The sequence below is a fragment of the Equus przewalskii genome, chromosome 2 (assembly GCF_037783145.1).
Source record: "Equus przewalskii isolate Varuska chromosome 2, EquPr2, whole genome shotgun sequence".
Classification (NCBI taxonomy): domain Eukaryota; kingdom Metazoa; phylum Chordata; class Mammalia; order Perissodactyla; family Equidae; genus Equus; species Equus przewalskii.
The window spans coordinates 90,185,538-90,212,399 of record NC_091832.1 but is presented as its reverse complement, the minus strand read 5'-3'; the positions used below and the strand labels follow the sequence as shown (position 1 = coordinate 90,212,399).

The window sequence follows — 26,862 nt, the reverse complement described above, 5'->3', positions numbered from 1 at the left end:
GTGGTGTTCTTCTAAAAAATAATTTTTAATCATAATTTGGTAACACTAAATTTGTCCAGTCCATTAAGGACAACTTTGAATAAGTTTGGTCTGAATTAAAGAGGGCCTTTAAAAATATGTAATTATATTTTATGCAACTATGGAAAATAGGAATGCAAAGACTAGTATAGAACTGTGGGAATAAGATATAAACATTCCAATGGTCTACCAAACCTTCTGGGTAGAGATTCTGGAGGAGAAAGAATTCAAGGAGTTCTTCCCATAGGAGGAGAAGAATACTTATAGGCTTGAGTCCTTGGCTCCTACACAGTGGTGTAAGTGGCTCTCTGGGGGCTGTGATAAGGCAGGGCATTGAATCTGAAAGTTGAATCAGGTATTTGTGGTCTCTGTTAAAGAAGGACAGATACGGCAATCTCCTATAGGGTATAATTTTAAAGATGATAGGAGGGCTGCTTTCTAAAACATTTCCCCTACCAAAAGGTGTTGCTATCTGCAGTTCCAAAATGAGAGACAACTTCTTTAAGTTTCTTTTTTTCCAAGGCTCATAGAACTAATTCTGAGGTGGTTAACACTAAACTCTCAGTAAGTTGCTTGTGACTTATTAGGCGCTTCCTTCCTGTTTGTAGAGAAGTGGACTGGGGAGAGTACCCTGAAGAGAGACATGAGGACATCTGAAAGGAGGAAAAATGTCCTGCAAGGGGAGAAGAGGCTCACTAACAACGTGCCCAGCTTCAGAGTTTGAACCTTTGATGGCAATTGTTTTACTTATCAGACTTTCAACCCTTCCTGATTGTCAAGTGCAGCTAGTAGCTCAGTGATTTATACTGAAGATGATAAGGTGAAGCTCAGATGTTACAGATTTCCTATACTATATGTAATCTTCTAAATCTTTTGTACTGTATATAATCACACCAGTTCCCTTAAAATTGTGACCTGAACATGAGAAAACCTGAAAAAGTCAACTGTCCTGAACTGGCTCTGAACATGTTCGTATGAAACAGAATCATAACCTACCGTCTTTTAGATCCAAAAACTTTGCTCCTCTTAGGTGAAGATTGATCTTGAGTGACTTAATGCTCTATGTGAGGTAGTTATTTAAAGAATTCATTCTTGTCACAAAATAGCACTTTTTAAATATAATAATAGTACATATTTATCATAAAAATATCAAAAATATAAGACAATGAAAGAAATAAATATGAATTGCACCATCCAGAGGTAACAACAGTTAGCATTTCCTTTTCACCATAGTGTGTGTGAGTGTGTGTGTATCCAAAGAACACCATATCTTTGGACATTTGAGTCAAACTGGCAAGAAATTAGAAGGAAGTTGGATTATTCTCTCCTTGTCCCATAAGTTCTCCAAGATCACAGGTAGATAAGCTAACTATTTTGGTTCCAAAGAATCAGCAACTGGGACTGAAAAACAGACGAATAAACAAAACCCTGACCAGTCAAGATGTGAAATGATTGTGCGGTCCATGATCTTCTGCAAGCTGGAAGCATGCTGGAGATCTGCCCATATGCTAAGGAGGGCATTTCTCAATGATCTCTTCAGATCTGATCAAGGAAGATAACGGGAGAAGAAGGACATCCCAGAATGGACTCAAGAGCCATGGAGAACAAGACAGTGGACTTATGAGCTACTCTTAGGGAGCAGAACTGGTACCCAATCAAGGAGAATTCACCAGCTTCAGAGTCTGGAGCCTTCACAACATATGCCCAGAGGATGTCAGAGTTGTTATGGACTGAAGTCTGCTGCCTTCTTCCCACTATTCTCCTTTTTAAATGGGAGCATTAATGGCTACAATTCTGGCTGACTTCCACCCCTTGTGTATTAACTATGTGTGGGTTAGATAACTTATAATTTACTTCCTAGGCTTCCAGCTCAAGAGGAGAGCCACAGCTGCACACATGTGGACACATTCATAAGATTCTAAACTTTGACCATGTTGACTCTCTTGAGAGAGGAGATGAATCTGTCTTGGAAGGAAGGAAGTACATATTTGGGACCAAAATGGAGAACTGTGGTAGGTTGTATTATTGTCCTTAAATATTCCTTGTTTCCCTGGGGGAGGATTATATTGCCCCATTCCATATACATCAGGCTTGGCCACATTACTTGCTTTGGACAAGAAAATACGAGTATAAATGAGAAGCCATTCATGCTTCTGTCTCTCCCCCTACCATTTCAGAAAATGGTTCTTCATCAGTCAATGTTCCAGGACAAAAAAGACCTCTAATAGATTGGATCATAGGCTATGAAGGATAGGTAATATGATCAAGAAAGAAACTTGTCTTATTGCATGCTCCTAAGACTATGGGCTCATTTGTTATTGCTGTATAACTTAGCTAAGCTGATCTTTCTTTCCCTCTATATTTTGACTTTTAAAAGCAAAATTTTGATCATATTGCCCATACAGTTTTCCATCCTGTATTTTTCTCCTAACTTCATTGTGAAACACTTAGAAATATCTAGCAGTGGTTGTCAAAATGTAAAGAAAAATAGTTTTCTATTCTTAAAATCAACTGAAAAATTAGGTACATGGGAATGTATAGACAGAGGTGCTCTGAACAAGATGTTGACAGTCATTTGGGGGTTTTCTCCTCACTTTTGTCAGGTCATATCTTAGATGGTTGAATTTATATCATAGCTTCATGAGTTAATTGAACTTAGTCTAATTTAAAAGAATAGTAAAACTCTGGCTGGTTTTCAAAGCACCTCTGACCTCTGATGTTCTTTTATCATTTCTCTTCTAATAATTAAGACTTTACCACCCACAATGGTGGACGGCACAGAGAGTTTGAACATTCCTTTTTCCATTTCTTATTGTTTCCCTATTTCTTTTTCTCTTTCTTTAATTAGAGAGAGTCTTATTGACTTAATGGGAATAAAGAAGAAAATATATTCACAAAAATAGATGAAGCATACATGCCTTAAAAGAAAATCTGTCATATGGTTTACAATTGTTTCTTATATTTATTTTTTAACTTTACATTAACAAGGCTGACTTTCCCATGGCCTTGGAACAAGGCCCTTGCTTTCCAGGAAAAGCAATTCAAATAGAGCTATTTTATGGCAATTAGATGTCTTAGAGAAAAGCTTTTAACAACTCAGAGCCTGTCAAACGAGAAGACGTTATCTAAGTGTCTTTGAAAGAAGATTTTAATTTCGTTATTACTTATCCATTTGGGAAAATAAAGCTCATCGGAGAAATGCCATTATTGTGTGTATTAACATTTTAAATTTGCACAAACAGTTCTGTCATACCTTCCCTGAGCTCCATCAAGACAAAGGTTGAGAACTGGGAATTATTATTTAAAGAAGAATTAATCATGCGGCCGGCCCAGTGGCTCAGTGGTTAAGTTTGCACATTCTGCATTGGCGGCCTGGGGTTCACCGGTTTGGGTCCCGGGTGCGGACATGGCACCGCTTTTCAAGCCACGCTGTGGCACGCGTCCCACATACAAAATAGAGGAAGATGGGCATGGATGTCAGCTCAGGGCCAGTCTTCCTCAGCAAAAAGAGGAGGATTTGCAGCAAATGTTAGCTCAGGGCTACTCTTCCTCCAAAAAAGAAGAAGAATCAATCAGAAACATATCTGAATTACATGTCTTCAGAATATAGTTCAATCAATTAATTGCTCGTTCAAAAATAATTTTTTTTACTTTTACTTTTTAGGCACCTATATCATGTATATCAGCATGGACAGATATAATAAAAAATATAATATAAATAGAAACAGCTTAATGTAAGTCAATCTCTTTCCAATAATTTCAGGACAAGTAAGTGAATTTTGATTTTTTTGTTACAGTAACTCTTCATTCCAAACTGTTGGTGATTCTAGGTGTCTCTTGACTGGCTCCAAAAGGCATATTATTTTGGCTTTGCATTTAATTTTATAAAAAAATGATTTTTAGCTTCATAATAAACTAAACGCTTCATTTCCAAGGGAATCTATCAAAGAAGATGGTAGATATCTATGTTTCAGTTCCTAAAACTTCCTTTAGATGTCTCTGTTTCACATCTCATCAGAATCAATACAGCAGGCCACTGGGAAAGACAGTGCCTGGAGCTGGCTTCCTAACCAGCTGAATTTGTCCTTTAAGGACAAACAGGGCTCTTTGAAAAGAGAAGTTGACAGAGTTAGTAAAAAAAAAAAAATTATGGATGATGGCATGCAGACACATCATTAGTACTTCATAATATTCATAAGCCAAAAAATCATCTATATTGCTGAGATGTCCTTTTCTACTTAGCCTGCAGGCAATTCTGTTGCATGATGCAATTTTAATACTATTTGGTTTTGTAGTACAACCTGAGTTTTCGTTAGAGGATATGCATTCAAGCCGAAATGACAAAAATTAGATCTACAGATTTCTTTATTCTATGGCTAGTCTTTTTAAATGATAGAAAATATTGAAATGACTCTGCTTCATTACATATGTGTGCACATGTCTCTTAGAAATCTAAACATGCTAGGCTATGGTGATATGTTTGGGAAGGAAAAAAAGACATCTGAAAATGTTATTAAACTTGTAGTTAAATATGATGGATTAAATACATACACTTTACCTTCCTTCTCTACCAAATCTCGACTAAAATGACATTAAAAGAATTAAAAAAGGCATGATCTAAAGGACAAGGAGAACACGAGAAGAAATTTTTTAAAAAGTCACCAAAAGTTTGGCAGCTAGCAGAGCAGAGTGGAAAAAGTTAAAAGCTAACTGCCTGCAGATGGGGGACAAGAAGCAGGCCGTAAGACTCCAGAAGGCACCTTTCTGAAGGGAAAAGTTGGAGATAAAATTGAGAGGTGTGCGAGGCTGGCCCATGGCACAGCAGTTAAGTGCGCACGTTCTGCTTCAGTGGCCCAGGGTTTGCCAGCTCAGATCCCGGGTGCAGACATGGCACCGCTTGGCAAGCCATGCTGTGGTAGGCGTCCCACATATAAAGTAGAGGAAGATGGGCACGATGTTAGCTCAGGGCCAGTCTTCCTCAAAAAAAAAAAAAAATGAGAGGTGTGATGGAAGGTTTGTATAAGGACCACGTCCTGCCTTACAGTGCTTCCCACAATGCTGACGAGCCTAGCAACCACTCCTTCCCCGACCTCTGTAGAAGACAGGAGGTTTGCTTCCTGGGAAAATCAAACCTAAGAAAGTTTGGATTTGGGTACGTCAGAAATCTTAGAATGAAAGAAGAGATGCTATGCTGATAAGAGAGGACTTAAAGGAAACTCTAAATACTACGCACTGATAAATCTTAGTCTTCTCTCCTCAACATGCAGAATGTGGGCACTGGTGACTTAGATTTCTTTCTGTAGTACTTGATCGGCACTAGAAAAAAAAAAAACCTACATTTTTTGAGATTTTTGGGTCCTGATCACGGTACAATGAGGTCCACCAATTGGGATGTTCTGCTATTCAAACAGAGTTATCATCGCGGATATATCCAAGGACCATGAGACACGTGAAGGAGCATCTCATATGAAAGTCGGAGACAAGAACAAGATGAAAAGAACTCAGAAGAAAGAACAGCAGTGTAGACGCAGAAGGAAAAAGTGATAAGACAAGGAATCATTAATATTCTTGGGGGCTAAGGGAATATATTTTACTCTTGAAGCAATAACAGGAAGCTGTAAAAAGTTGAGAGCATAAGAAAGTTATAGGAAGTAAAAACATTTTTAGCAGAAGTAGAAAATTTAATGTGAGTATTAAAGTTAAAGTGAGCATTCTTCTAAAAAGTTAGAACAAAAAGAGAGAGATAGAGGCTGGCCCCGTGGTGTAGTGGTTATGTTTGGCATGCTCCCCTTCGGTTGCCCAGGTTTGTGGGTTCAGATCCCAGGCACGGACCTACATCACTCATCAGCCATGCTGTAGTGGCAGTCTACATACAAAATAGAGGAAGATTGACATAGATGTTAGCTCAGGGTTAATCTTCCTCAAGCAAAAAAAGGATGAAGATTGGCAATGAATGTTAGCTCAGGGTGAATCTTCCTCAGCAAAAAAAAAAAAGTAAAAAAGAGAGAGAAAAATAGGAAAAAATATTTTAAAAATTATTGGACCAATCATGGGCAAAGCATTCAATAATTAGGTCTTTGAGAAAGAGAACAAAAAGCGGAGAAAGGGAGGTAAAAACCTTAAATAATGCAAGAAAACTTCCAAATATTGAAAGCTGCGAATTTCTAGGTTGAAAGAGTCCTCCGAGTGTTCAGAAATGAATGATAAAAAAATGACATCAATGCATAACATCATGACATTTCAGAACCCTAAGGATCCAAAGAAGATCCTCAAAGCAGCCAGAGAGAAATAACAGGTCACATTAGGAGGATGGTAATCAGACAGTGGAGCAGTCCCTTCCAAATCCTGAGGAAAAGTGAATTGCAACCTAGAATTCCATACTCAGCCAGGTTATCCATCAACTGTGAATGTAGAATAATACTTTTAGATATGTGGGATCTCAAAAAATGGGTCTTCTGCATATTCTTTCTCAGGACACTCTAGAGAATGTGCTCCACTGGAAAGAGGGATCCAACACAAAGGGAGAAAGTCCATGGATCTGGGTAAAAGGGGCTCTAAAACAGGAGCCAGATGAAGGGAGCATCTGGATGGTGGTGAAGGGAAGTCCCAACGTGAGAGGTGTATAACAGATCTGAGAAGAAGCAGTCTGGATTAGAAAAATGAGCCTGGAGGCCTTCAAGAGGTGTGCTTCCAAAGGAAAAGCAGAACTGATATCTTACCTGGTGTTGTGTATTTGACAGCTGAAAATGATGCTTCCCATAAGCCCAAATCAAAGATGTAATCAAAACAATGTATATATGTGCATATATATATATATATTTTTTTCCTTTGGTGAAGAAGATTGTCCCTGAGCTAACATATATTCCTACCTTCCTCTATTTTGTAGGTAGGATGCCACCACAGCATGGCTTGATGAGTGGTGTGTAGGTCTGTGCTTGGGATCCCAAACCACAAACCAAAGAGGAGTGCGTGAAGTTAACCACTCTGCCACCAGGCCAGCCCCCAAAACAGTATTTCTGTCTTCCACTGTCCCTTTACAATTTTTCAAGGGTCACTTTCCCCCCTTTCTTCTGAACAAATTGTCCAGAAGTTCACATAGTTCATCAGCTCACTCTTAGAGAATAAAAACCTCTTGAAGCAGAAATTGGCTGGTTGTTCACCAAGCCCGTGAGTAAGCTTTCTTCTTCTTCCTTTGCATGAAGATAGATTGCATTTCTCAGCCTCTCTTGGAGTTAGATGTGGCCATGCTACTGGGTTCTAGCCAACGGAGTGTAAGAGGAAATGATGTACAACCCTTTGGGGCCTGGCTCATAAAAATTCCTGATACAAGATGCCTCATGTTCTTTCCTCTTCTAGCAGATTCATGCAGAAATGAACTCGGTGGCCTAGGAAGCTATACAGTCATAACGGTGGAGCCATAAAGTGGAAGGAGACTGGGTCTCTGAATCACATTTTGGTGCTTGCGAGCATAGCCATCTGCCAATCGAGAAGAGACACTCCATTTTGGCAAGAAATAAATTTCTATTGTCATGCCACATCAAAATATTTAGTGAAACTGTCCTCTGGAGACTTGGAAGGGATACCATGTTTCTACTCAACTTATAACTTCGGGGAAGGCTTGGAAAAAGTCAGAGTGATGAGTATTACCATGTGCTTTCAGCAAAGACTGATGAGAAGGAGATGAACTCAGGAAAGAATTGGTCATTTGAAAGCATAAATGAAAGCGAAGAGAGAAAGACCAGAAATTGGGACTTTCAATCTCAAATATATTATCAACAAGTAAATTAGAATATCTGGTCCCAGACTATAACTAAAGCCATGCATTTGGTTTAACGTCTTATGTCCACCCTCCATCTGAGGTGCCCAGCTACTTTCAGTGGGAGAGGGGCAGGTGATTTTTTATCCGTCCTGTCCACTAACCTGCCCCCTGCAAGCTGTCATTACTGATACTATGGGGTATGGGAATGGAGCTCAGTGGGAGGAAGGAGAATTTCATACTAACCTTGATTCTGTTGTAAGATGGGCAGATGTTTGGAGCCAATTTTTCTCTCAGGGCTGCTCGGTGGTTCTGCGGGGGCTCCTCCTGCTGGGCTCATCTGGCTGCAACATCTGCAGTGTGGACGTGCCCCTCTCGCTGTCCACTCAACCCAGGGTGTAGGCAACAACCTTCTACCATCTCTTCCTCATCCAGAGAGTCCTCTTGGGTAGGGCTGAAAATGGCCCTAGGCTAGCTCTCTGTGTGAGGTCCTCATGGTATCAACTAGAAATACTTTACTCCACTGCCCAACAGCTCGCCAACTGCCCCTCCTGCCTTCCGGTTAATCTGTCAGATCCTAGTCCTTCTGTACCTCCACTGCAGGGAACACATCTCAAGCTCTCCAGGTTGTCCCAGTGAAGCCCTTTTTGCAAACAGTAGCATCCTATCCTTTCCCCTTGGAGAAGGTGAACCTCACAGCCTAGCAGTGCACACACACTTCTTCATAAATCATATCATCGCCTCCAATCTCTTGACTCTTTTTATATCCTCCTGTGGTTTTCGAACTGCCTGACTGGTTCTGTAATATCTCCTTTAAAAATCTGCGTTTTGGCTTGATGCTTCTTTTTGTAATTTCATGTTTAATATATTGCTGTGACTTAGCTGAAATTTCCCATTTAACATCCTGTTACACTGTATTAGAAAAAGTTTCATACCTCAGTTGGAAGAATGGGGGAAAATTAGTTATAGGCACAAAGAAACCAATTATATAATAGCAATGTTGAAAATTAAGCAATTTTAAATTCCACATAAAACAAAAAGTTGTATAAGAAGGGAAACTAACTGCCTTCTCTCCACCCCACCTCCCACCCGCACTATGGCAAGCTACTGCTCACCATGCAGGGAATGCGAGTGATGCGCATGGGCCATCTTAGTCCTGAAAATATTCTTTGCAGATCAATTTCCTGTACTAGAAAGAAGCATGCAGGTGATGGATTTGAAAGGTGGCTTTTCCCACATCAGATTGCCCATTCCAAAATATTAAAAACAGCTAAATAAAATGCATTTCTTTGTATAATTTGGTATCTTTCTTTAAAAGAAAATTTAGGCCTGGTCAATGGACTCTTTGTCCATCCCATTTCTAAAGCTAGAAACCTCCATTTCTTTCCTTCCCTCTCGCTCATTCTTCCTGACCTCTAATCATTCCCCAAGTACAGTCAATCCTGTGCTGGTTCCATGGCTGACATCCTAAAATGCTGAAATTAGGAATGGTGTGGCCAAGTTGTCACCTTAATCCTGAAATATATTATAAACCAAATGTGGGAAGAAAATGAGCATGGTCGCAAACAAGAAGGGGCTACATCTGTAAAGCTTCCCCACTCTTTTCATCTGCAGAAAATGCTTGTTTTGTAGGTTAGGATTTTCTTTCCGTCAGAGCAAAGGATCACTGTTACCGCTTTTCTCAGCTCAGACAGGCAGAGTCATTTGTCCCATATTCTGAGACTATGCCACTGTGAATAGCATGTCCCATGCCGTATTGTAGTTGGTGTGTTAAATGGCATCTTTCTTACTGTAAGAGAACTCCTTAAGGTTAAGGATCTTACTCACTTTCGTGTCCCCATGTCTAAGAACAATGCCTGGAACAAAGGACTTAAGAAATGTTGAATGAGTGAATAAATGATTGAATGAATAAAAGAGAGGAAACTAGGATTAACTCAAATATGATTTACTTTTGTCAACATTTTGAATCTTATTGTAATTGTTTATATGTGTCTGTCTCCTCCTAGCGACAGTGAGACCCAGAGGGTGTGAATCCTGTCTTACTGATTCCAGCAGCTGGAATGATAAGCATGGTGCCCAGTGTCGAAATGTAATAGTTGCTAGTTAATGTTTGTAAAATGAAGAAATGAATGCACTAATTTATGAGATGTGCAACAACGAGCAGCCTGTGTAGTCCGTGTCTCGTGCATTCATCATACCAACTCTTGTCCTTATTTTTAGGAACTCAAATCTGTAGTTGAAATCCAAAAAGAAATTAGCTTCACGTGTCACTTCCCCTCTACTACCACATTCATCACCTTCTAAACCACCAATTTTGTTTTTTAAGACAATAATATTTGCTTTTTCTTTTCTTTTTTTTAGGTTGCCAGATATCGAATGAAGACTACGTTTACAAATGCAGTTAGGATAAGCCTTTTACAGAACTGGATAAGGATAAGGATAAGAAAAGGATAAGCCTTTTACAGAACTTTGTAGAACCAGTTTCTTTGTCTAGTCAATGCTGTTGGTATTGGATGATTTAATGAAAATGCCTGAGGCTTACAGATAAAAGGACTATGGAACAAAGTTATTACATGGGAATCCTTCCTGAATAATATTTATTGCGGAATGTCCCTGGCACTAAGTAAAAATAGATAAAATATTAGCATTTTCAAAACCCTAATCTTATGTCCACACAAGTGCCTTGCTCTTATTTTAACTCGGGCTTAACACTGCTTGACATCAGAAGAAGTACACCCAATCCTCATTTTTGGGCAAGAAGAACAAATCGCTCTTCCTTGTTCACAAGACAGATGGAGCATCCAAAGATCAGCTCTCTATTGGGAACTCGGAAACCACTCACTCCCAGGCCTACCGTCTGCTTCTCTGTACAAAAGACAAAAACCACTAGGAGGATCAATTTTTAAAATCAGACTGTTATGGGTAGTTGAAAATTTAATTTGCCCCCAACAGAAAAGAAAAAGGAAGCCTGCAAAGCAGGAATAAAGGAAAATTTTTAACATATTAAAACTGGCTATATCTGTCATGCTCAATTGTGCAACAGAGCAAAATGAGATGAGCATATTAGTGGCAGTTGAGAAAAATGGCTTTTCAAATTCAGTTTTTTATGAGGGTAATTTAGTAAGAGTAGTATAAGAGTCGTTAAGTACGAAATACCATAAACGTCAATGTGAGTTGCATTCTGCTTTTGTTTGGCTCACGGAGTGACATAGCATACCTTAAATCTGATGAAGATGCTCTTTTGGAAACTATAAAGAGAGAGGCATTAACACAGACTGAGAGTGGCACTAGATTCCCGGGGAATAGGGCTCCTAAAACAACCTTTGCCTGTCTTGTTGAGGAGATGGGAAGAGCTAAGAGGAAGCCTGTGCTTCCAACCCATGAGTGGTGTAAAATCAAGAAGAACCTTCTTGTGAGCCAGCCACCCACCTCCTACTGGGAACACAAGAGGAATGTAGGCAGGAGCAGTGAGCTTGTGGAGGATGATTTCAAGCAGGGAGGCAGGCGCGAGGAATGAAGAATCCTCAGGCTGTGACAGAAGGAAATGCAAGCCCAAACGCAGGTGTTGGCTCAGACTCCTAGAGGATTACTTCGGTTATTGTGTTGAGATGGGATGAAAAGGGAAAATCGTCTCCTACTCCCTTGCCTCAGCCAGCCTGAAAAATTATGGAGTGTGAAGTGTAATCCCTTGTAAATATTGGTTTGAAGGTCTCACCAACTCTAGAGAGTATAAAAACCAAGAAAATACACTATAAATCGAAGATCTCAATGGGAAAGTATACTTTTATGAGTCCACGTTTATTGAATATTTGCTGAGCTGAGGACAGTATGACAAATTTGACCTCTGTCCAGATACTTCGTATTTTGGACTCGCTGAAGTTCATTTTAGTTTCATCACAGGCCTTGCCCTCAGAAAAAAAGACTCAGTCCTTCCTACTTGCTGTACACTAGCATCCTCCTCGTTCTTTACCAATATTTCTCCAACCCTGCATAAAAAGATGTGGCCACACCATCTAATCTGATCTCGTCACAACTTTTTCGTGTAAATTTTCTTTTTTAGCCATTTGGTTCCTCTGAAAATTGGCCAGTGTTGTCTCCCCTCCAAGTTTTTGCTTCTCAGTGTGTCTTCATCTGCACTTCCAATTGTCCCTCAAATTTTAGCAACATTGAGCTGAGCCTCTAAAGTTTTCTAAAGTTTGGGTCGGGTCATCTTTCTCCAGTCTTTCTCAGCTCTCCAGCTTACACGGATGGCCCCTTTCTCTAAATCTGTAACCTCCACTCTGACCTCTGAGACAGCCATATCTGCCCTGGAGGTTTTCTCAAGGACATTCTGATTTCCTTGACTGTAGATTCCATTGTATCCAACATAGAATTTTGTTTGCTTTTATGAAATTTTATGTGTTGTGTGGCAGCATCTGTGCTGTGTTATGTGTGTGTGTGTTTGAGTGTGTGCACATGCACACTAGGAGAGGGAACGGAAGGTTCCATTTTTCCCTACTCTCATTCCAAGTTGCACGTGTTTATCCACTCTTTCATCCATGCTTGACGGAAACATCAGTGAACAATGACTACTAACCCCCTTGTCACATCAGAGGCTATAGTGGGCAGACACCCTCCTGTCTTGCACCATTTCTCTCTGTTTCTCCTCTGCTTGAACAACCTCGGTTCAGAGATGGGGTGGACATAGCTGGCTCAGTGGTTGCATGAGATCTGTAGGATGGCCTCTATACTCAATCAGTGTCAGGCATTCTAAGATGAGCTTGGGCAAAGGAAGAATCTCCAGTTTGGAAAACAGAAGATGGTAACTCCCCATTCCTCTATTTAAGGAGGCAGAATCCGTTTAAACATCATATCCTCTTGTTTATGGTCTCATTTTCACTTATTCATTCATTTATTCAATTATTTACTTACTACTTGATCTGTCATATATTAAGATCTACTCTGTGTGAATAAATTTAGTCAGGAGGTGTAGCGGTTATCTATTGCCATCATAATGCTGCATAGCAAAAAAATCATAAAACCTCAGTAGCATACAACAATACATATTTATTTAATTCATCAGTCTGTGAACCAAATGGGCATTTTTTCTTGTCTGAGCCAGACTTGACTGATCTCAGCTGAGCTTACTCATTTCATTTATCCGTCATCAGCAGGCAGTTTGACTGGGGACCAGCAAGTCTAGGAAGGCCTTGGCTGGGACAGATGAGACAGCTTGGATCTCTTTCTTGTGGTCTCTCATCCTCCAGCACATTAGTGTGGCCTTGATCACATGATGGTGAGAATCTAAGACAACAATGTGGGTGAACAAGACCTTTTAAGATGTAGAAATGGCACAAAGTCACTTCTGTCATAGTCTATTGGCCAAAAGTGGGTCAAAAAGACTCAGAATCAAGGTAGGGGTGGAGTGAATAGGAAATAAACTCCATCTCTTTAAGAGAGGAGCTGCAAAGTCACATTGCAAAGGACGTGGATTCAGGGATGCCATTTGGGCCGCCCATGTAACCAATCTACCACAAGGAGACCGAGAGGCAAACCTCCAGTTGGAATATAAGGACTACAAAAGGAATGTGTGTACAGTGGTCAGGGAAAATTTTTTAGAGTGTTCTTCTACCTTGAATAAATCATTTTTAAAGGAACAAGAGGAAGAAGGATGTAGGAAAGAAGCCAATAAACTATTTCTGCCCTTCTTTTCTCCCCCTTTTCCACAATACTCACAAAGGCACTTACTATGGGAGATCTTGGTGGCATTCAAAATTTGCCTGGGGCAGCCACCCCAAAGCAGTGGGACTGAATCCTTTTGGAAGTCAGATCCTGTCTGCAGAGGTGATGTGAATGCATTTATTGTTTCTGTAGCAAAGAAGATGCTATTTGGAAACTAAGCTCTTGTTGAATACTTCAGATGCTTTCCTGGGTCTTCAGGGAAGTCTTCTCTGGGTTACTTTTTGTTTTTGAAGTCAGTAATGGACTCTAAGCTTCATTTCAGTTTCTCATTCTGCATTTGTCACTTGATCTCATTAGACTCCTGGGTCTCACTTGTATATCTGATTTAGACTTCTGTCAACTCTCAAGGCAGAGATGACTGCCTGTTGTATTTTACAGAATTTAGCAAATGCTAGTTGTGGGTTTAAATCAATGAGTCTTGCACTTTCTCATCCTGCAATTCAGAACTTTCAGCATCATACCAACAGCCTATCAAAGAGTCAATTGCTGTTTATCTTCGGGTGCTGTTACAGGAAAAGAACCAATTAGAACTTCTCAACTGCAGTCCCCTTGGACATGGCTATAGCCCTTAGCAAAGGCAAATGAGGAGGTGAAGGAAGTGACTGCATGGTTGAGGGAACTAGTTAACCCTGAAGAGGTGTTCTAAACACTTGAGTCACAATCTGCCTGTCCTTTTTTGAACTCCCAACAGTATCCTGTTCTCAGAAGAAATAGCAAATTGAAATGGATCTGGCTCTAAGGGTCTCATGCTACTGGAATGGTGTTGCAGCAGGATTTTCTTTAGAAATATTTAAGAATAAAGTAGACAAACTCACATTTTCTAGACTAGATGGGTTCTGTGATACCATGTACCATAAAACGTTTTTTGAGATTATCAATTTTCCTTATTTCTTTGCTTTTGACACACTCGTCTTGGTTTAAGTCTACTTTCTTAACAAAGGGTGTGTGTGAATTTGTGTCTACACATACACATGGTGCTCAGATTGAGAAATAAATCTGAAATACATTTTGAAAACCTCAAGTTCAAACCCTTTATTTTACAGGTGACTAAACAAAATTAGACAGGAGAAAAAATATCTTGCACAATATCTAGCTAGTTATTAGTTGTGTGTGAGGGGTGTTCTGACTCTCAGTGCATTCAAATTGCATAATTTATAGAAATCTTGTTTTATGCATGGAATGGCTTAGAAATGGTGGAGGCATCACCCAGAAACTTGTACTATAGTACAAGTTGGAAGTAATGCTACGTACCGACCAAGTGCAGAGAGGCGTATGACATAGATGCAGAGCCAGCTGAAAGAGGAGGCACAGCATGTGCTATCTACATGACATAATTTAGACCATAAGTAAATCTTCCCAGTCCAAAAATATTCCCACTATTACTACAGTGGCCATCCTTTCCAGTTTGCCTAGGATAATCCTGTTTTATCCCTGTTGTCCTGGCGTGATTAACTTTTACTTTAAAACATCTCCCTGTTTAGACAATACATTATTCAGTCACACTAGCTATCAAGAAAGTGGGAGAGACACCATTACTTTATGTCATATAGGGTTTTCAATTTCCAAAATCCCTTACACTCATTTAATAGAAATATTATTTAGAGGTCCAAAACATCAAAAAAGCTTATCATCTACTGAAAACAATTAGCAAGACAGGACTTGATGAATGTGAGGGAAATAATGAAAGAGAGTCTTTGAAAGGGAAGTCACAAGACCACCAAAGACAAACTCCTCCCACCTTCCCTGGTGCCAGAGCCAATGTCCAGTGTGAAGACTGGTCACCTGGCAGATGGCATGGGGCCAACAGAATGTTTATTGCTCGCCTGATTTAATAAAGAGACAAATCCCCCCTCGTTCTCTAAGCTGCAAAAGCCAATAGAAGTCTTAGAGTATTACCAAGGCCTAAGGAAATTGTTTTCCTTTAAAACATTCCATCAATGCTTTAATTGATTGTTTAATAGTTGCTCTTTTAAAATAATTTCATAAGTATTCAAAGATTTAATTTATTCATCAGGTTGCCCCCTCCATCCTCATCTTTCCTTACAACTTTTGTTGCAGAACTTGTGCATTTCTGTAGAAACTGTAGAGCTTCTCACACTCCACCTGTTTAACATGCACCTCTGTCCTGTGTATCTCTTGTACATGGGCAGCTGGGTCCAAAAGCCTGATTGGACTATAGGTGGCGGTGTACTCTTTCATCAGGAGGCAAATACTGTCGGGTTGACTGTCATTTTGTGATGTTAGCAGCCGTTTATGCTTGTTGCCTAATTCAGGGATCAGCAAACGTTTTGAGTTCAGCTATGTCCTTACTGGATCTGTCCACTTTGGAAAGAGGGGTGTTGAAGTCTCCAACTATAATAGTGGATTCATATTTCTCCTTGCAGTTCTATTAGTTTTTACCTCATGTATTTGGATGTTCTGTTGTTTGGTGAATAGACATTAAAGATTATTATGTCTTCTTGGAGAATCGACTCATTTATCATTATGTTATGCCTCTCTTTATCCTGATAATTTTGCTTGCTCTGAAGTCTGCACTGTCTGAAATTGATATAGCTACTTCCACTTTCTTTTGCTTAGCATTAGCATGACATGTCTTTCTCCATTCATTTAGTTTTAATCTATAGATCTTCTTTGACTTACGATGGTGTTACATCCCGATAAACCCATTGTAAGTTAAAAATATTGTAAGTGGAAAATGCATTTAATACACCTAACCTACCAAAAAACAAAGTTCAGCCTAGTCTAGCTTACACACACTCAGTACACTTACGCTAGTCTACAGTTGGGCAAAATCATCTAACACAAAACCTATTTTATAACAAAGTGTTGAAGATCTTATGTAATTTATTGAATACTGTACTGAAAGTGAAAAACAGAATGGTTGGACGGCTACAGAATGGTTGTAAGTATGTTGGCTTTTTACCCTCATGATCATGTGGCTGGCTGGGATCTGTGGCACACCTCCACTGCCCAGCACCATGAGACAGTATCGTAGCACATATCACTAGCCTGGGAAAGATCAAAATTCAAAATGCAAAGCATGGTTTCTGCTGAATGTGTATTGCTTTTGCACCATTGTAAATTTGAAAAATTGTTAAGTTGAACCATCATAAGTTGGGAACCATTTGGCTATGTGTCTTTAAAGTGGGTTTCTTATAGAGAACATACAGTTGGGTCTTACTTTTTGATCCACTCTTGACAATCTCTGTCTTTCAATTGGTGTGTTTAGACCACTGACATTTATTTATTTATTATTTTTTTAATCAAAACTCCTTTTGCATTTATTTATTTATTTGAACAGTTTTATTGAGATACAATGCACATGTTACACAATGGACCCCTTTAAAGTTTACAGTTCAATGGTTGTGGTATATTTACAGATACATGCAATCATCACCACAGGCAATTCTAGAACATTTCCATCACCTCAAAAGAAACTTCTCTCCCGTTTAGCTATCACTCTGCTAACTTCCATCCTCCTCCTCCCAGCTCCAGTCCCAGGCAATCATTAATCTACTTTCCGTTTCTACAGATTTCCCTATTCTGTCCTTTCATGTGAATGGATTATATAATACGTAGACCACTGACAGTTAAAGTGATCATTCATATAGTTGGATTAATATCTACCATATTTGTTGCTGTTTTCTATTTGTCGCCCTTGTTCCTGGTTTTGTCTTCCACACTTTTTCTGCCATCTGTGGTTTTAACTGAGCACTTTATGTGATTCTGTTTTTCTCTCCTTGTTTAGTAGGTAAGTTATACTTCTTTTCTTACTCTTTTTAGTGTTTGCACTAGCATTTGCAGTATACATTTACAACTAATCCAAGTCCACTTTCAAATAACAAATAAAATGCTTCGTCGGTATTTTAACCTCCTTATAACTACAAAATAATCCTAATTCCTTCATCTCTTGTATCATTGCCGTCATTCATTTCACTCATGCATAAGCATACATAAATATATATATGTGCATACATAATTAATACAATGTGCTGCTACTGTTTTGAGCAAAGCATTATCTGATAGATCAATTGAGAGTAAGAAAAATACAAGCTTTTGTTCTCCCTTCACTTATTGCTTCTCCAATGCTCTTCCTTTTGTTACGTAGACTTGAGTTTCTGACATATATCATTATCATTCTTCCTGAAGAACTTCGCTCAACATTTTCTGCAAGGCAGATCTATTGGCAACAGATCCCCTCAATTTTTGTTTGTCTGAGAAAGACTTTATTGCTCCTACATTTTTGAAGGTTTAATTTCACAGGGTACAGAATTCTAGGTTGGTGGTTTTTCTTCTCTCAACACTTTAAATATTTCTCTCTCTACTCTTTTCTTGTTTGTATGGTTTCTGAGGAGAAGTTGGATGTAATTCTTACCTTTGCTCCTCTATCGGTAAGGTGTTTTTCCCTCTGGCTTTCTCAAGATTATTTCTTTATCTGTGAATGTGATATGCCTAGATGTAGTTTACTGTTGTTGTTGTCGTTTTTCATTTATCCTGCTCAGAATTCTCTGAGCTTCCTGGACCTGTGGTTTGGTGTTTGACTTTATTTTGGGTCAATTCTGTCATTATTTTTCAATTATTTCTTCTCTTCCTTTCTCTCTTCTCAGTGTGGTATTCCTGTGCTTACGTTATAGCTTTTGTAGTTGTCCCACAGTTCTTGGATACTCTGTTGCATTTTTTGACTTTTTTCTCTTTGCTTTTTCATTTTGCAAGTTTCTATTCGATACATCCTTGAGCTCAGCGATTCTGTCCTCAGCCATGTGCAGTTTACTAGCGAGCCTATCACAGGCATTCTTCATTTCTCTTATAGTGCTTTTATCTCAGCATTCCTTTCTGATTCTTTCTTAGAATCACCTCTCTGCTTACACTGTTTATTAGTTCTTATATTCTGTTTACTTCATTTGTGAAAGCCCTTATCATGTTGATTATAGTTGTTTTAAATTCCCGGTTTGATAATTTCCAACATCGTGCCATATCTGAGCCTGCTTCTGATGCTTACTCTGTCTCTTCAAATTGTGTTTTGCTTTTTAGCGTTTTTTATAATTTTTCTTTATAGTCATACACGATATACCGGGTAAAAGAAACTGCTGTAAATAGGCCTTCAGTAACGTGGTGGTTAGATGTGGGGGCAGGGGAAACATTCTATAGGCCTATGACTAGGTTTCAGTCTTTTGTGAGTCTATGGTTCTGAACTATGAACTTCATATGTGGGTCGCAGTCGCCCCTTGTGTTAGGTAGGATAGGCTGCTTAGTGTTGGCTGGTGTGGGTATTTCCCTTTTCTCAGTTAGGTTAGGCTCTGATAAAAAGTCCCAATAGTTTAGGCTCTGGTGAAATAGTTTCTCCCAAGTGCAGACTTTGTTAAGAAGAACAGAATGCTCTGGTGTATTTGAAAATGGTTCTCTTTCCCCTTTTCCTGCCAGAAGCACCTGGGGATTTTTCTCTGATATTCACTGTAAGAACCTGGCCTAGCTCCTGGAGGAGGGTCCCCCTGTAACTGGGCCCTGCTGAAGTTTGTAACTCTCAGATTTGTCCACTCAGAGCCCTGACAATTCATCAGTTACAGTTCAGGTTCCTATCCAGGACCTGGTTCCCGCAGCGGCTCCTGCTTGGGAGTTTCTGCTCCAGAAAGTTGTCATTCTCCGTATTGCCTATCTTTCACTCCAATTTTGGGGGCAGCAGTTTACCTTGTGATCATTTCTCTGACAGCTCTAAGAAGGGTTGTTGATTTTTCAGTTCGTTCAGGTTTTTACTTGTCGTTAGGACAGAGTGATGACTGCCAAGCTCCTTACATGCCAGACTGGAAACCGGAAGTCCATTCCCTTCCTTTTAACGCTCATTTAATCTTAGGTCTAAATAAGCATATATTTAATAATCATCTCCATTCCACTCTACCAGTTTCAGTTGTCTGAAGATTTGTCTCTAAGAGATGTCTCCGAATAAGCACATGGAGCCAAAATCCTCTTAGCTCTTACATATTGATAACACTTTGACCTTTTATTTTGAAAAGTAAATTTTGCTAATTAAAAATCCTTAGATTGCATCTTCTTTTCTATAGCATCTTAAATGTTTCTCCATTTTCTTCGGGCATATCACATTGCTGACAAAAGGTTTATGGGCAACTATGGCTGGCAGATTCTAGGTGATCGCCAATAATTTCTTTCTCTTGCTGTTCATGCCTTGTTTAGTCCTCTCCTCTTGAGCGTGGGTAGAACCTATGACTTGTTTCTAACCAATAGGATGTGGCAAACGTAATGGGATAAGGTCACATTTCATCAGATTCCACTTTGGCAGATTGAAGCAAGAGTCTTTCCTTTGCTGGCTTTGAAGAAGTAAGTTCTTATGTTGTGAGAGGGCCTATGGAGATGGCTACATGGCAAGAAACTGTAGGCAGCATCTAGGAGCTGAGAGAGGCCCCTATCCAACAGCCAGCAAGAAAATGGGGACTTCGATTATACAACCACAAGGAAATGAATTCTGTTAACAGCCTGAAGGAGTTTGAGAACATTTCTTCCCCCACTCAAACCTCCAAGCTTAGCCTATACGTTGATTACAGCCTTGTGAGACCCTGTGTAGAGCACCCGGTTAAGCTATGGAGCAGAGAAGCCAGAGGGCATGGTTGGACACCTGAGCAGAGGGAAGCCAGTTTCGGGGGGAACAGAAGCCTAGAGGAGAGAAGAGTGACAGTACCAGAGTGGCTAGATAAGCTTGTGTTTTGGTCAATGGAAAAGGATGACAGGACCATAGTGTGGAATTAATTAGACGAGGGATTGGCAAACTTTTTTCTGTAAAGGGCCAGATAGTAAATATTTTAGGCTTCTGGGCTATATGGTCTTGGTCACAACTATTCAACTTTGCTGTTGTAGTTCAAAAGCAGCCACAGGCAATACATACATAAATGGGCATGTCTGTGTTCCAATAAAACTTTATTGATAAAAACAAGAGGTGGGTCAGATTTGGCCAATGGACTGTAGTTTGCTGAGCCCTGTGTTATACTCAAGATGCCGAAAGGAATTTCTTTTTAAAAAGATATTTATGGGAAATTGCAAACATATACAAAGTAACCAGAAGAGTTTAATAAATTCCCATGTATCATCATCCAGTCAACATAATAAAGAATCTTCTGTTATTTTTTAATCAATACTTTAATCTACCCTGACAATTATATTTTATAGATTTTTTGGGTAAAAACTACATATACTGAAATTCACAAATCTTAGCTATACAATTTTAAGAAATAGATACACGTATAGCTCACTCCCCCATTATGTGTGTCCATAGAACTTTAGAAGAAGTTGTTTTTAAGAAGTTATGTTACAGCGAATACCCTGTGTGGCCTAGAGACTCCAAGGTGGCAGTCAACCACAGCCTTTTGTCTAATTTCTCAATAAAAAGTTGATGACAATGTGTTAGAATGTATCTACACATATCCTGGCTTAGAATTTAAGATAGAAACAGCTATTGTTGGTAGTTGAACCAAGGTCTCTCAGAGTAGCCCCCTATAGCCTTGATCAAAAGCTTCTGAAGCAATTGGAGTTCCATTTGACATGCAAGAGTTTGCCTCTTTTGTTTGGTTCATGTAACAGCTTTCATTTTGTCAAGGACTTGAATATTAGGCTCAGATTTGGCCTACCTGCTGACTGCTTCAAAGGTATCAATGTTGCCCTGCTTCCCCTTATTAAAGATCGGCCCAATTAGAGGCAGGCGAATTCTTCATTTGATTTTCTCAATTTCACTGAAAAAGTTAGGATAAGAACCAAGTAAAATAACCCAAATCCTAGTTCTCTTTCCATTATATCAAATAGATGTAGATTAAATACACAGTCATCCATTTAGAAGGAATAAAGGATGTTTAGTGCCTTGGGGTAGTAAACATTCTCTAATGAGATGATACTATTAAAACGTCTCCTGCCCTCTGGCCTACTGAAGTCCTGACCATACCCTTTATGGACATAGAAGAGGTGAGGAAGCTTGACATACTCAGTTGGGCAAAGGAGATGAAAGGGTGGAGGCTCAGTAAGAATCTCAGCAGAGGCAGAGAGAAAGGGAAGGATGCCTGCTTGCCCCATCCCCTCCCAGGCTCTCTTATAATGAAGTCTCTGTCCCAACATCCACTAACTAGAAAGCATTGTAATTTGCATCACAGGGGGAAGTTGATGTCAAGTACTTACTCTCCTAATAAGGAAGTTAGAACAGAAGAGCCCCAAAACTTTAGTCTTGGAGAATTCTCATTTAGTAGCTTGGGGAAGGCGAACTAGAGAGAAATGTCTGCATACGTATACTTTTACTCCCATAGTCATTGTGTAGTGTAGAAGCCTTCATGGAAATTGCCTGCCTCCTCCATGCTCAATTTCCAGAATTTTGACAGAGATGAATTGAATATTATTTGAAATGCTTTTATAAAGACAAAATGAAATCTGGTCAACTAAAACTAAAGGAAAAAATGCTCGAGGAAACTTGTCCCTCTTCAGTAAATATTCAGTGACACATCTCTAGTCTCATTAATCACTACCAAAAAAGAATTAATATTTTACTTTATTTTTAAGTTTGCATCATTTCAAAATCCCAACAGTGACTTGATTATTTAAATAATTTTATCTAATTGAGGCTAATTTTTAATAAGCCTCTCAAGTTTTCATGACAGGCTCCTGAATCAGCCAGTGATTTTATAAATTTTTATTGTTAAATTTGATAAAGATTGGTTTATGTATTCCTCTGATAATATATTTGCAACAAAATGTCAAATAAAGCTAAATAAAACTAAAAATTAGTTTGATTTACTTTTGATATTTGCGTATAACTGTAACAGATACTATCAATCCCGCCACATCCTGTGTTATAACTATTTCACTGTACTCAGCTTACTTCCATCTGCTAGTATCAGCATTTATGTGCCTGAAGGTTTTTTCAGAACCACATAAGCCAACTCTACCATGTGCATGACAGGCCAAGGGGACCATTGCTGCAGAATTAATATTTCCCAAATTGAAGAGTAAACCTCAACCGATGACTCGGGAATTTCGGCATAAACATTCCAGTTCCCACGTCACTATCACAGGGTACTTTTGAGGCAGGTGTTTTACATCATTTCCCAGTCATTGTGGTAGTGATTCAATAAGGCATCCAATCAGGGTTGCCTTCCCTTCAGTGTTAGATGCTAAAATGTCCACTGAGATGCCCCTTTAGAAAGGAAAGACCCGTTACCACAGCTGCAGGGAATGCCGCTAGTGGACAGTCCTCAGCTATCAGCCCCATTTGAGGATTTTCCAGCTCCCTTTAGCTGGGAAAAAACTTCTTTAAGGACATACCTCTGTTGCAGGGAAGTTTGCATCCAAAGATTGATTTATGCAAGGGTAGAAAAACCTGACTTTCTCAGCCCAATTTGGCACTATTTTGAGGGGCTATCCCAGCTCTAGAATTACTGCAGGCTTGACTGAGGCTTCACCTTGGGACTGCATTACAGCCCAGTGTTTCCCTCTGCCCAGTCCTGCTTCCTTCACTTGCCTTCCATAGGTGTAGGTCCCAAGGGCACTCCCAAATAACCTTCAGCATACTAGTCTCCATCTGAGTCTGCTTCCTGAGGACGCCAGTCAGTGACACCTTCTTTGTGTCACTTTTCCACTCGCCTATTTCTATCTCCAAAATTAACTGCTTGCACTCAAATTCTTGTTTCGCTTCTGCTTCTAAAGACACTCGTCATGAAAGTAGTCCTAGAGGTCAGACCCTCAGGATAGGATTCTGAAATTGGATTATTTTTTCCAGCCGGAAGGCAACTAGGACCCCATTGCTGGTGGTGAATGGAATGGTGATACCCCTGTCATGCTGTAGCATCACAATTTCCAAGGCTTTCCCCTCTATGCTGCTGGGATGGCTCTTACAAGGTGGTATAGGAGGAATGGAATGCAGTTGCTCACGTGATATATCTAATATTTGAAACACATGGTTACTATGATAATTAAAGACCTGTGGAATTGATATTAAGCACAATCAATGTCCTGAAGGAAGAAAGTGACAGACTCAAGTCAGTCTACCAACAGTTTGCAAATTGTGAGAGCTAGAAGGCCTTTATGACAGTCTTTGAGGGGACTCTGATCTTTTGCAGTTGGAGAGAAAATTGAAATGAAAATTAGATCCGTGGCCTGATTATAAGAACAGCAGAAATAGAAATACAGAGAAGGTTTCATTTCCAGTTCTCTTATTCTAGAGCCAAGGCTCTTGATAGGGAAGGAGTGAGATATGAGACCTGGAATCAGATCATCTACATGGATGTGCTTGACTGAGAACCCCGGTTCCCACAGTCCCCTGAATGTTCTGGGCCTGAAAAAGGGGCCTCTTCCCCTTACTACAGACTAAAAGTCTCTACTTGTTTACAGAAGAAGATGCAGAGGACTTAGCTGCCTCAGATGTCTCTCAATGATATTTTGTCTTTTCAATACTTGCCTCCTCTCCTTTCCCATTATGGTTTATAGGCCAAAAAATAGGGTCAAGTCTTAGCATGGCCTGACTGGAGATGTACTCTTCCTTCCTCATGGGAAACAAAGGAATTAATTGCCAGCAAAACTATAAGATCTGGCATATGTGTATTAATGAATCTTGGAAGGAACAATTAAGATGATGGATAGGGGTGATAGTGGTGTAGAATATAAGGCTTATAAGGGAGAGTTTATTAAAACAGGGTCATCTCCCAACTCTGTATTTAATATTCTGGTAATGACATCTGGATCTGGTCCTAATACAGTGTTGGTTCTGGATTGCTTCTGGAAACTTGGGGTGGGAGGGATGATGGCATATGGTAAATGAGGGAGAGGTGCAGGAACTGCTTTGGCAGAGTATTAAGGTGTGAGGGTAGAGATGGAGCTAAACATGAGGACAATAGAACAGAATTCCCTCTTCGATTCTGATCTAGTTACTGTCAAAGCTGAGCTTGCTATATGGCTCTATCCCTCCAGACCAGCCAGCTACATGGGGGCAGATTGATGATATTGTATTCCTTCTAAGAAGAAGTACATACCTCTAAGAAGGCACACTTTGTCTTTCCGGGTATGATACACATTTTGAGTATGGGTATGCTTGCAGTACCTTAGCCAATACTGCTCTCTGAAGGCTCAAATTGCATCTAATTTATTATTATGGAATCTCATGTAACATCCCTCAGACCAAAGGATTCACTTTATGACACAAGGCATGGGTCACTAGGCTCATTATCTCAAAGTTCTAACACATATTGCATCATTTGGAAGTTGCTGGATCAACAGAACTTTGGAATAGCTTCTTGTAGGCACAGCTAAGAAGCCATCTAAAAGATAACATCTGTGGCGTTGGGTGTTATCTTTGGCATGCCAAAGAGTGATAGTAGGGATGCTCCACCAGGTCCTAGCAGTAAGGAGATGTATTGGCTCTAGAGAATTTAAAAACAATAATCAACCTGACTAAGAGATGGCCTAGTTTTTATTATCACAGTATTTAGGCAATTCTAAACAATGTCAGTGATAAAATATTCCTTCCTTTTGCTGGAATGAAACATTTCCACCATCTCCCCAATCCTTTGGGACAGTACTGGGTGTCATCCTTACAGATGGACAGTTTGGACAAAAGGCAAAATGTGTGAGGTCAGGAATCAAAGGGTAGAAGTAGGAGTGGTTCTGCTTACCGTTACTCATAGTAATCCACTTGCGTGATTTGGCTTCCCATCACTGCAACTTCAGATTCTGTTGGTCTAGAGATCCTGATGTCAAGTGAAAAGATGTTTCTACCAGAGTATACAGTAAGAAGTAAGCTAAAATTTAACTACCAGCTAGTCACTTTGGGGTCCTCAGGCCAACTGACCAGCAATTGCTGGAGTAATTGACAATAATCAAGAGGACATAGGGTTGCTGTTCCTTAAGTGGGAAGGTCAAAGTAGTTCTAAAAATCAGGAGATCTACTAGGACTTCTACTTGATGCTTACATGTCCAGTAATAGATGTAAATACGCCTTTGCAGAAACGATGGGCTGACAGGGAGTGGCAACCATGATCTCAGACCACTCAGGAATAAAGTTCTGGGTTACCCTATCAGGCAAGCAATGTAGATCAGCAGAAGTACCAATCAAAGGGGAGGGCAGAAAGATGTAATATCATAGTCAGTTGCAGCACTAGGAATGTAGCTTATCCTGCTAACCTTCCTGATTTTGCTAATCTTGTTTGTTTAGACATTCTGAATAATCACCACATTGAAGAACACTAACTGGTAGGAAGGAATTTAACATGGGCATGGATGGAACTGCACAGTGCAAGGGGTGGACTGTTGGAGGCATTGTCAATGCCCCATGCATATCTTTTGGATGTTCACAATTTCAGTATATTTGAGTGGACTTCCAACTGTTAGTGTTTGCATCTGTGCATGAAGGCTTTTTGCAGAATCACTGAAGGCTGCTCCGTCCTTGTGTGTGGCAGACTGGAATCACCGTGGATGTAGTACCCCACTCTTTGGGAGCAGCCTCAATCAATGTCTCTGAGGAGTTCATGTACAGATCGCCCAGTCCCCATGCCGCTTCGGTGAGATATTCTGAGACATGTATTTTACCGCATTTCTTAGAGTTTCCTTGCAGAATGAAGCTCCAGGAAACCACGGTAGTTGCTGGCTTAAAAATGTTGTCTTACTAGCTTTCTTCCCTGTGCAGTTCTTTTTTATTCCTAAGTGGTGTTCCCTGTACGTTTCAAATAAATAACCAAATCCTTGTCTTAGGATCTGTTTCTGTGGAAACCTCAACAACAACAATAATATTCAAATAAATTCTCTGAATTTTTTTTTTAACTTTGGGCCCAGGCAGACTGTGTGGACTTCTGTCAGTGACCATTTCTCTCTGGGCTTTAATGTTCTTCATCTGATAAATGCAGATACTAATAAGGTCTACCTCACTGGATGATTATCAGTATTAAGTTAATATTTGTAAAGCATTTAGAACATTACCTGACACACATGTTATTTGTTAAAATTAAATAATATTTAAAGTTTTCTTTTTTCTTTGGAGGACGTCCTGGGAAGATTTATCTTTAACACTAGTTTTTTTTTCTGAAGATTTTAGGGAGGGATATTTTCTGGCTACATTAAATGATTGGCTTTCCTGAACCATGCAGATTTTTGTTAGAAATAACTTGATATGTGTACTAACAAAAATAAATCCAGATAATTTTTTTGCTGAGTCATGAAAAAAATATAGCATGGTTTCTATTTCATGTGCAAATTATCAAATAAATGAGTGAATTATAGAATTTAAGACTGGCTTCCTCATGCCTTGTTGGATAGATCTTTAATTTACTACTGTGGATCCAAGTTATTTAAAATTTCACAGCCAGTTTAAACGTGCTGTGAACACCAGCAGGTGCTTT

General features: G+C 39.6%; 2 long non-coding RNA genes across 4 annotated transcripts in view; one reads left to right on the top strand and one right to left on the bottom strand.

The window, feature by feature from the left end:
• The window catches only part of LOC103549143 (uncharacterized), a 59,037-nt gene extending 44,521 nt beyond the window's left edge, over window positions 1-14,516 (top strand). For both annotated transcript variants that reach the window (XR_011537140.1, XR_544440.2), the window contains one exon: window positions 10,136-14,516. This is a non-coding gene — a long non-coding RNA (uncharacterized lncRNA). The remainder of the gene's footprint in view (window positions 1-10,135) is intronic.
• Window positions 12,801-24,644, bottom strand: LOC139081804 (uncharacterized). 2 transcript variants are annotated; one of them, XR_011537142.1, is made up of 4 exons: window positions 24,505-24,639; window positions 21,127-21,228; window positions 13,502-13,998; window positions 12,801-13,057 (listed from the first exon to the last, which is right to left on the bottom strand). It is a non-coding gene; the product is annotated as an uncharacterized lncRNA (long non-coding RNA). The 2 variants fall into 2 exon arrangements; XR_011537141.1 differs by lacking the exons at window positions 13,502-13,998; window positions 21,127-21,228 and having other exon boundaries at window positions 24,505-24,644.
• Window positions 24,645-26,862: the final 2,218 nt, after the last annotated feature.